Source organism: Zingiber officinale, chromosome 10A (genome assembly GCF_018446385.1).
Source record: "Zingiber officinale cultivar Zhangliang chromosome 10A, Zo_v1.1, whole genome shotgun sequence".
Lineage (NCBI taxonomy): Eukaryota > Viridiplantae > Streptophyta > Magnoliopsida > Zingiberales > Zingiberaceae > Zingiber > Zingiber officinale.
In genome coordinates, this window is record NC_056004.1 from 14449482 (window position 1) to 14459309 (window position 9828).

Consider the following 9828-nt stretch of genomic DNA (forward strand, 5'->3'; position numbering starts at 1 on the left):
GAGGCATTACTTATATGGGGCTCAGTGCAGGATTTATACAGACCACCAGAGTCTGAAATATTTCTTCACGCAGAAAGACCTAAATATGAGACAACACAGATGGCTCGAGCTAGTCAAGGACTATGATTGTGAGATCTTTTATCACCTTGCTAAAGCAAACAAGGTAGCCGATGCACTCAGCAGGAAGTCCGGCACTACCTGACGAAGCCATTTTAAGTTCGAGGACGATCTTTCTATGAGGTATGGGGTACTGTAACACCCACAAAATTATAAGATAAGTATATGGGTGTTATTTGCTTAAGAGACTAAAAGTTAGAAGAATCAAAAAGAAAAAAAAAGAAATAAGAGAAATAAAAGAAGAGGTGAAGATTTGAACCTTGAACCTCTCACAAAGGATAGAAATAAAATTAAGTATGATAACCACTAGGATAATGAATAATATGTGAATGGGAAATGATGGAAATTGTAGTTAAAAGTAAAGATAAAATATAGTGAGGGAACAAGAGAAAATCAAGTAGCTTTCTTCCTCTTGGTTACCTCTTGGTTAAGAAAAGGAGTAGCAAAAGACAAGTTGTCTTCTCCCTTTCCTTCTCTATTTTCGTGGGGTTTAAGAGGATAATGAAGAGAAGAGTTAAGGGGAAGGAATGTGGACATCTTCTCATTATAAAAATACATGCATGCATTAAGGAGGAAGGGAAGCAAAGTTCATCTTTGTAACTTCCACTCACTTAGCATAAAAAGGAAAGGAACTAAAGGATTTCATTTTTTTTCCTTCTCCCTCATCCTTGCCGAGACTAGAATCCTCCTCCCTCATATACACAAGCCAAGTTTAGGTTTCTCCCTAAGAGAAAACTAAACTACAAGAAGGAGCCTTCAAGGTGTACCTTTCCAAGCAAGAGAAATCGAAAGGAGTGCTAGAAGAAGAAGCTCCCTACTTCCTCTTCACCAAGGGTATCATTTCTTTAAGGATTAACAAGTGAACACTAGGTAAGCTTCCCCTCACCTATGGTACAATAGTTTGTATGGTTTTCCATGGAGATAGATCGCTTAAAAACCTAAGATTTGTTTTAAGAGAAATTCGGCCAAAAACAAGAAGAAGAGTCTAAGAAAGTTGTATTTAGATATGCTTACTATTTTTCTTGTGACATGTATTTTATGTAAGGGGTTAATCTAAGGTTTCCATGCTAGAATAATTAATGAAAAAAATTAGATCCATAAGCCTTAGACTCTCGGCCAAGCATGAACAAGAAGACTAGGTAAGTTCAAGACTCAAACTAAGCATGTTTCCTTATTCTTTTGTTATGTACCCTATGATAATGAGGTTGTTAACTTTTTCTCTTATTTGTATGTTGTTTGAAACTCCATTTCCATGCTCATGAATATTCGGCCATGTAAGGAGTAAAGGCCTAGGAGAGTTTTAAACCTAAGACTAATCATGCTAAGATTTTTCCTAAGACTAGATATGAAGCTAAAATGTTATGCCATGATTGTATGCTAGTTATGAATCTTATTTAATGCTTATGAAGGTTCGGTTATGATGAGATTTGAAGTCTAGGAAAGTTTAAACCAAGGCTAGGAGGCTCATGACCTTCTTGATAAAATGATATGAAACTAGTTGATGTTTTTATGGTTGCTTGTTACATAGAATTTTGGGTACATGTAACTTTCGGCCACATTAAGTTTTAAAGCTAGTATGTGTAGATTTTTTTTAACTAAGTTTACTCATGTTGTTCCTTGTTATGATGCCATTAAAATTGTGTAGGGTTTCCATGCTTTTAGACCATATGAAAAACAAAAACTAAGCTCACATGTTTCGGCCACCTTTGGATTAAAGGACTAGGAAAACTTAGAACCCAACTTATATATGTTCATGATGTTTCTTGTGATAAGTACTATGAAATGTAGTTGTGGTTTCCATGCTCTTATGCCACTAGAAACTTAGTTTCATGCTTGTTAGGTTTCGGCCACTACAAGTTTAAAGGCCTAGAGAAATTAGAACCCAACTTATATATGCTTATGATGTCATTTAGATATATGCTATGAAATGTATTTGTGGTTCCCATGCTCTTATGTCACAAAAAATCTAGTTCCATGATTTACATGTTTCGGCCACTACAAGTTTAAAGGCCTAGAGAAATTAGAACCCAACTTATATATGCTTATGATGTTCTTGTGATGTATGCTATGGAATGTAGTTGTGGTTTCCATACTCTTATGCCACTAAAAACCTAATTCCATGATTGATATGTTCGGCCACCTTGAGTTAATGGGTCTAGGAAGTTTGAAATTTAAAACAAATGTGCTTATGTTGTTCCTCATGAAAATGTATAAGATATTGGCTTAAGGTTCAACACTTCCATGCTACCTGTAACCTAGAATAAGACATGCTAGGGTTCGGCCATGATAAGATTAGGAGCTTAAGGAACTTAGAACCCAAACTAAATATGCTCAAGTAGTTCCTTATGAAATATGATATGATATGAGTTTAGGGTTTACATGTTGTTACGCTCCGCAAGTGTACGGAAATGTCTCAAGTAATATAAAAGATTATCGTATCCACAGGGACTGGAATAAGCACTAGAAATGTCTCAATGCGAATTAGCTAAACAACTATCCAATCGTTTCAAATGCAAAGTGAAGGTAAACAAATCTAATATTAAAGATCAACAAACAAGAGTTTAGTGTTTTGGGTTATGATAAAGGGAGATTCTAGGAGTTTCGGTTTCTTTGTAAGATTTCTTGAATGTAAATGGTTCACCAATTCTTATCCCTCAATTGCCAAACACTTGTAGAAAGTTGTCGGTTCTCTCTTGCAATAGATAACTGGCTAAGGACTGAGAAATGTATCTAAATATGATCAATTAGACGTGAACCTACGTTGTCCTTACACAGAAGCGCTCCTATTACTATGCCTTCCTCGGATATCAACATAGAAGCCCACAACTTATTAATCTATCAAGATACACGAAACTAATCACAAGATCCATCCTACTCTCTTGAATATTCCTATTTCCTCTTCAAGATTATCTCTCAAACGTCCTTACACGGGCTTGCACCTGTCACGTGGATCCCTCGGATGATCGAGTGAGAGTTTATCTTTACAAATTCCACAAGAAATCCAAACAATCAATCAAGAATGAGAATTAAGCACAAATCACCATTAATCATTCAAGATCTAATTGATACAAGCAAGACAATGTCATTGAAACAAGAAAATGGCAAATCCATAAGAGATTACATCAATTCATCATACAAATACTCCCTTAATCCTAGAATACAAGATCTACTCCATGAATCGAGGAAGAATACCCGAAGAAATAAAGATTACAAGCATTTCTTAAATCCCCAATCCAAGAAACCAAGAAAAGGGGGAAAGAGAAAACTTATCTACGAAGAAGCCTCGTCTTCGGATCCAATCCTCGCTCCGGAGTCGAAATCGTCAAGAACTCCCTTAGAATCGCCCAGAAATCCTCCCAAGAATGGGAGGAAACCACCAAATCTTGCCTTCTCCCAAAGGGGGAGAGATCCCCTTTCAATTCATGAAGGAAGGTTTAAATAGAGGAGGAAATCGGGCGCCACACGGCCCCACGACACGGCCGTGTGAGATTCACACGGCCATGTCCAGTTCCCTCTCTGCCAAAGCTGCACGGCCGTGTGACTCCACACGGCCAGGACCCTACTGTTCTCTGGAAGTGCTACACGGCCGTGTGGTGCACACGGCCACCACCTGCTTGGTCTCTGGAAACTTCACACGGCAGTGTGATGCACACGGCCACCACCTGCTTGGTCTCTGGAAACTTCACACGGCAGTGTGATGCACACGGCCACCACCTGCTTGGCCTCTGGAAACCTCACACGGCCGTGTAGATGCACACGGCCATGTAAGGCATCTGCTCTGATTTCTTCAAATCAAGACACGGCCGTGTGAGATTCACACGGCCATGTCCTCTTCCCTTCCTGTTAAGACTACACGGCCATGTGTGGTACACGGCCTGATGCTCTCTCTCGTCAATTACTTCCAAGCTTGCCCGAGGACGCATAATCTTCACCAATTTCGACTCCTGTGTACAGAAAATGCACAAAAAGCAAATCTCCGAACCAAAAGAGTAAATATGCTAAAAGGAAAGCTGGATGTATAAAAATGCATAGATCAAGCATGCTCAAAGTATGTAAATGTGCGTAAAAACATGCGTAAAAGAGTATATAATCTATGCACATCACACCCCCAGACTTAAACCTTTGCTTGTCCTCAAGCAAAATGCTGCAGTCTAAATTCATATGTTCTACAACACATTCATAAAACCTAGTGCACTTTCCTAATTCTATCAAAAAGTTTCATTAACAAGCATGATCATGGAAACAAGTAAAGTATGGTTCAAGCATAAGAATCTTGTGCGCAGTGTAAAAGTAACTCAACACCCTTCAAGTTTCAATCCATGTCCTAGTCAAGTCGTCATCAAATTTGAATTCCTAATGTTTCCAGTGAAAGACAAGTAACCAGTGATAGACACTTACTCACCATTCACTTGGTTCATATTTCTCAACTAACCCAAGGTCTCAAAGGTGTGCTCAATCTCAAGGGAAGCTAATCAGTCATTTCCCCAGTAACCTAACTCGGTCTCAAAGGGGTGACTTGCTAGATTCCACTCATGACAACTGTTTTTTATATCCTTTTTTTTTTTTATAAGTGTTTGCATTGTGCAAAACTTATTCACAAATGCACTTTTAGCACACATGTTGGGATATTTTGATTTTTCCAAATGAGCTTTAATGATTTGAGCCTCATCCAGTAACCAAAATGAAAGTTGAGAAATCACCATGGAAACCAAGTACTAAGCAAACAAGATGAATCATGACTATTTCAATGACATCAACTATTCAAGCATCAAGCACAAGTGTAGTGAAGATAAAATCCTTAAGGTTGAACCAAAACTAAAACTCATCACCATAAGATTCTTAGCTTATTAATGCTTCCCAAGATAGAAAAAAGAACTACACAAAGTTTACTACTAGCATCATTCGAACATCATGAATCAAGACAATAATCATGCTAACATTTCACTTGAATCCAAGAAAGCATATAAGTGAAGATTTGATGTTCTCAAAAAAATTTTTGCCATGATTATTTCAAAAACAAGCAAAATAAAGCAACAAGCAATGAAAATAAGAACCAACATGAAAAACTAACAAAAACTAAAAACTGAAAACCAAACTAAACAGTACATGACACCCCCCCAGACTTAAACTTTTCATCATCCCGATGAAATCAATATGGTGGAGGAGGTGGAGGTGGACGAGGAAAAGGGGGTCTACGACGTGGTTGGCCAATAGGAAAACTAGGAAAACCTGGAATCTCACCCAAGGATCTATGATACTCAAATAAAGCATCTACTTGTTGGCTAGTAAGCATCATGCTCTGCATAAAATCTCTCATCCTAGCCTGATCAGTATCATAATCCTGCACAAACTCAGCCACTTGACCTTGAAAATTCCTCGTAAACTGAAAATGATTTTATACCTCCCTAAACTGATCATCAGATAAAGAGAAGTGACCCTCCAACATTTTTCGTTGGGCATCTTGCTTCTCATGAAGTGATTCTAGAGACGTACAAAAATCTGAAAAATCAAACCTAGAAGATCCCGTGCCATATGCAAAAGAATGCCTAGCAGGCTCCATAAAACTAGAAGGCTGCGGGTGTCCAAATGACGAGGGCTCATGATGTGGCTCAGTGTCTCCAGGTATAGAAGGGTTATCCTCAAAATCTAACTTAGAAATTACCCAATTAGCCGGGTTACGAATAGTAGTTCGTTCAAGAAAAGGAAGGGGTAAAGGAGAACCACTCCTCCTAGGAAACGCGAAACCATTCTCATCCCGAACGATCATTTTCATAGCAACACATGCATCAATGTCAATCATGTCATTACCATGAATTATTTCCAACCCATCAACATCAAGATTTAAATTATAAGCTATTCGGGTAATCAATCCACCAAAAACAATTTATCCCAATGATGCCCTAGCAGATCTTAATAAGGTTTGAATAAAATGAAATCCAGAATCAAATTCAACCTTATAAAGCATAGCCCATAAAGCATAAAGCTCTATCTTTTTAATTACCCCATCACTCTCTCCCCTACCAAAAATAGTTTTACTCATGACTCTATGTAGATACCTAAAGATGGGGTTTTGCATATTGGAGGCCTTAGCTCTTGAAGGCTCATAAGGTTGATCTAACCCAGTTATTGCATTCCAAAAATGATTCCAATTAAACCTTGGATCAAACCTACGAGGGCTCCCGGTGGTTAATCCAAAACAAGAATTAAAGTCACTAAATGTCCATAGAAATTCTTGATTCATTAGTCTAAATGAGATTTTTCCAAAATAATCATCTTCATTAGTAAAATGGACATCCAATGAACTTAAAAATTCCAAAACAAGACGAGGATATGTAGGCAAATGTGTGTACATAATATCACTCCACTCCAAAAATCCAATCATCAAATCTACATCTTCCCTAATTCCAAGCATATCAAGAACAGTTGGGTCCATATATCTAGTACACACTATCTTTCTATTGACAAGAATTGCAAATCTAGTTACTTGATCATCATTTCTAAACACAATATTGAATTCATTGTCATTACCTTCGTTGCGTGAAGTCCTTTTGCCTTTTCCCTTCACTGGTTGTTTTCCTTTGTCCCTTGAAGGCTCCTCCCCTTTGTCCCCACTGGATCCACCACCTCTTTTGCGAAGTTTCTTCAAAATGTTGGACATCTTAATGAGTTTAGATAGGGGAGGAATTATCTAGGGTTGGAAGAATGAAACTCAAAGAACAAAACTTCAAAGAGCAAAGATCTTAGGTTAGGAGAATGAAAAGTCCAAGTCTTAGAGAGGAAGAGAATCTAGATCTAAGAGATCTTGAGAGATTAGAGAGGAGTTTTTAAGAGATTGGGAGAGAAAGAGATGTTTTGGAGAGTTGGGGGTGTGCGGAACACGGCCAAGATCTGGCCGTGTGAGGTAGAAAGAACACTTTAATAGCTCCCCTACACGGGTCGTGCAGATCCACACAGCCTCCCCCTCTTCCTTCTCTGGATTCCAGACACGGGCCGTGCAGATCCACACGGCCTCCCCCTCTTCTTTCACTGGTTTCCTCGCACGGCCGTGTCTGGGACACGGCCTCTCCATCTTTCTTCTCGGGACTCTTTACACGGCCGTGTTTGAGATACGGCCTAGACCCTTTTCTCCTCGGGAAATCCTGCACGGCCGTGTCTGGATGACACGGCCCAAGCACTTCCCTTCTCTGCATCTTTTGCCTGGCCGTGTATAGCACACGGCCGGGCTCTGTTTTGCACATAACCTGAAAACAAAATCAAAAGAATGCATCAAACTAAAAGAAATTAAAACACAAATCCAAACTAACTAAAAGAACCCTTGGGTTGCCTCCCAAGAAGCGCTTGTTTAAGGTCTTTAGCTCGACCAAACTTGATCATTCACTTCTTTTCCTCGCCCTTGGAGGACATATATACTTTTCATTTTTGTTGGGAGATCTTCTCCCAACATCTTCCACCACATTGTCTCCTTCATTTGGTGGCCTTCCATGAGGATGGAAATTCCATTCCTCAAGTTTATAAATGCTTGTCCTGCTACAAGCATTTAAAAGAGACGAGACATGGTTAGAGATATTAGATAAATCATATTCCAACCTTTCCTTACCAATTACCAAAGAAAGCTTATGATTTTTGACATCAATTATAGCTCCAGCTGTAGCAAGGAAAGGTCTTCCTAATATGATAGGAATCCTAGGGTCCTCTTCCATGTCCAACACAACAAAATCTGTGGGAATAACATTCTCATCCACCTCTACTGGCACATCTTCTATAATACCCAAAGGGTACCTGCAGGAATGATCGGCAAGTTGAAGTGCCATAGTAGTAAGTTTAATGTTTTTGAGACCTAATTTATTACAAATTGAATAGGGAATGAGGCTAACACTTGCCCCCAAATCACAAAAAGCTTTTTCAAAAAATTCTTTTCCTATATTGCAAGGAATATAAAAGCTCCCTGGGTCCTTTAGTTTTGGGGAAGTGTTCTTCTCAAAAATAGCACTACATTCCTCACTAAGCGCAATGGTCTCAACCTCTCCTCTTCTTCTCTTGTTTGACATGAGATCCTTCAGGAATTTGGCAAATCTAGGCATTTGAAGAATAGCATCAATAAGAGGTACCTCTACACAAATTTCCTTAACTTTTTCTAAAAATTTTCCAAATTCTTCATCTTTCTTGAGCATTGTAAGTCTCTGAGGAAAAGGGACAGCTTTGCTCTGATGGTTCAGTGGAAGAGTCTCTTCAACCTCAATGGTACTCTCCTCATTAGCTTGAATTCGATTTGGTATAGGAGGAGAGAGCTCTTCTTCTTTTTGTATCCCTTTTGGAGCAGTCACTTGGGAGTCTCCCAAGGTCCGTCCGCTCCTAAACTCAATTCTATTGCAATGCTCCATAGGATTCACATCAGGTTTTCCTGGAAGTTGTCCTAGTGCTCTGGATGATGAGGAAGCTAGTTGGGCAATTTGACTATCCTGGATCTTTTTATGCTTTTCAGAATTATCCATTCTCTAAATGAGCTTTGCTAAATCTTGCTTCATTTCATTCTGACTTGAGATAATTTCTTCAAGCATCTTTTCAATATTTGACTTTGGTAAGCCTTGAGAAGATAGATGTTGAAAATTTTGTTGCCCAGCTTAAAAATTTGGTCTTGCCCCCATAGATGGTCCTTGATCTTGATTATTTCTGTAAGAAAAATTGGGATGGCTCTTCCATCCAGGGTTATAAGTATTTGAGTATGGGTTGTTCTGCCTTTGATTGTAACTCATGATTGTATCACATTGTTCCAGTTGATTGATTTGTGTAGTGATAGCTCCCAATGGACATGAGTCATTTGAATGCTCTGAACTCCCACATACTTCACAAGATGTACTAATAGCATTGACCATATTAGCACCAGTCCCCATATTCTCAAATTTCTGTGTAAGAGCGTCCAATTTTGCAGACAAAAGAGTGACCGCATCTACATCAAACTTCCCTGATGCTTTAATTGTTGGGTTTACAGAAGAATAGCCACCACTTCTTTCATTTGCCCATTGATGATGATTTTGTGCTACACTGTCAATAATTTCTTCAGCTTCATCTAAACTTTTGTTCATAAGTGCCCCTCCAGCAGCGGAATCAAGGGACACTTTGGTATGATAGTTGATACCATTATAAAAAGTGTGCAACACTAACCATCTTTCCAACCCATGATGTGGGCATTGTCTGAGCATACTATTATATCTATCCCATGCTTCAAAAAGAGATTCTGAGTCAGTTTGCTTGAAGCTTGCAATTAAATTCCTCATATGAGTGGTTTTGCTTGGTGGATAGAATTTATCAAGAAACTGTTGCTCACACTGCTCCCAAGTGGTGATGCTATTAGGGGCCAAAGAATTCAGCCATTGTTTTGCCTTATCTCTTAGAGAAAACCCAAATAATAATAATCTAACTGCATCTGAAGGAACTCCATTCATTTTCATGGTACCACATATTTCATAAAAGACCTCTAAGTGTTGATTGGGGTCTTCATGAGGTCCTCCACCAAATTGGTTCTACTGCACCATAGATATAATTGCGGGTTTGATCTCAAAGTTATTAGCTTCCACTGAAAGTCTTGAAATACTAGATCGAAAACCTCTTGCATAAGGTGCTGCATAATCCTTGAGTGGTCTATTCGCCATGTTCAAATGTTCCTGTTCTTCAATTTGCCTTTGCAGAATTCTTCTTTTATGGAAAGTTCTG

The 9828-nt window shown here is 38.8% G+C and overlaps 1 non-coding gene across 1 annotated transcript; it reads left to right on the top strand.

Moving 5' to 3' along the window:
* The first annotated feature begins 9288 nt into the window (after positions 1-9288).
* On the top strand, positions 9289-9394 carry LOC122028390. The gene has a single exon (XR_006124781.1). It is a non-coding gene; the product is annotated as a small nucleolar RNA R71 (small nucleolar RNA).
* The last annotated feature ends 434 nt before the right edge of the window (positions 9395-9828 follow it).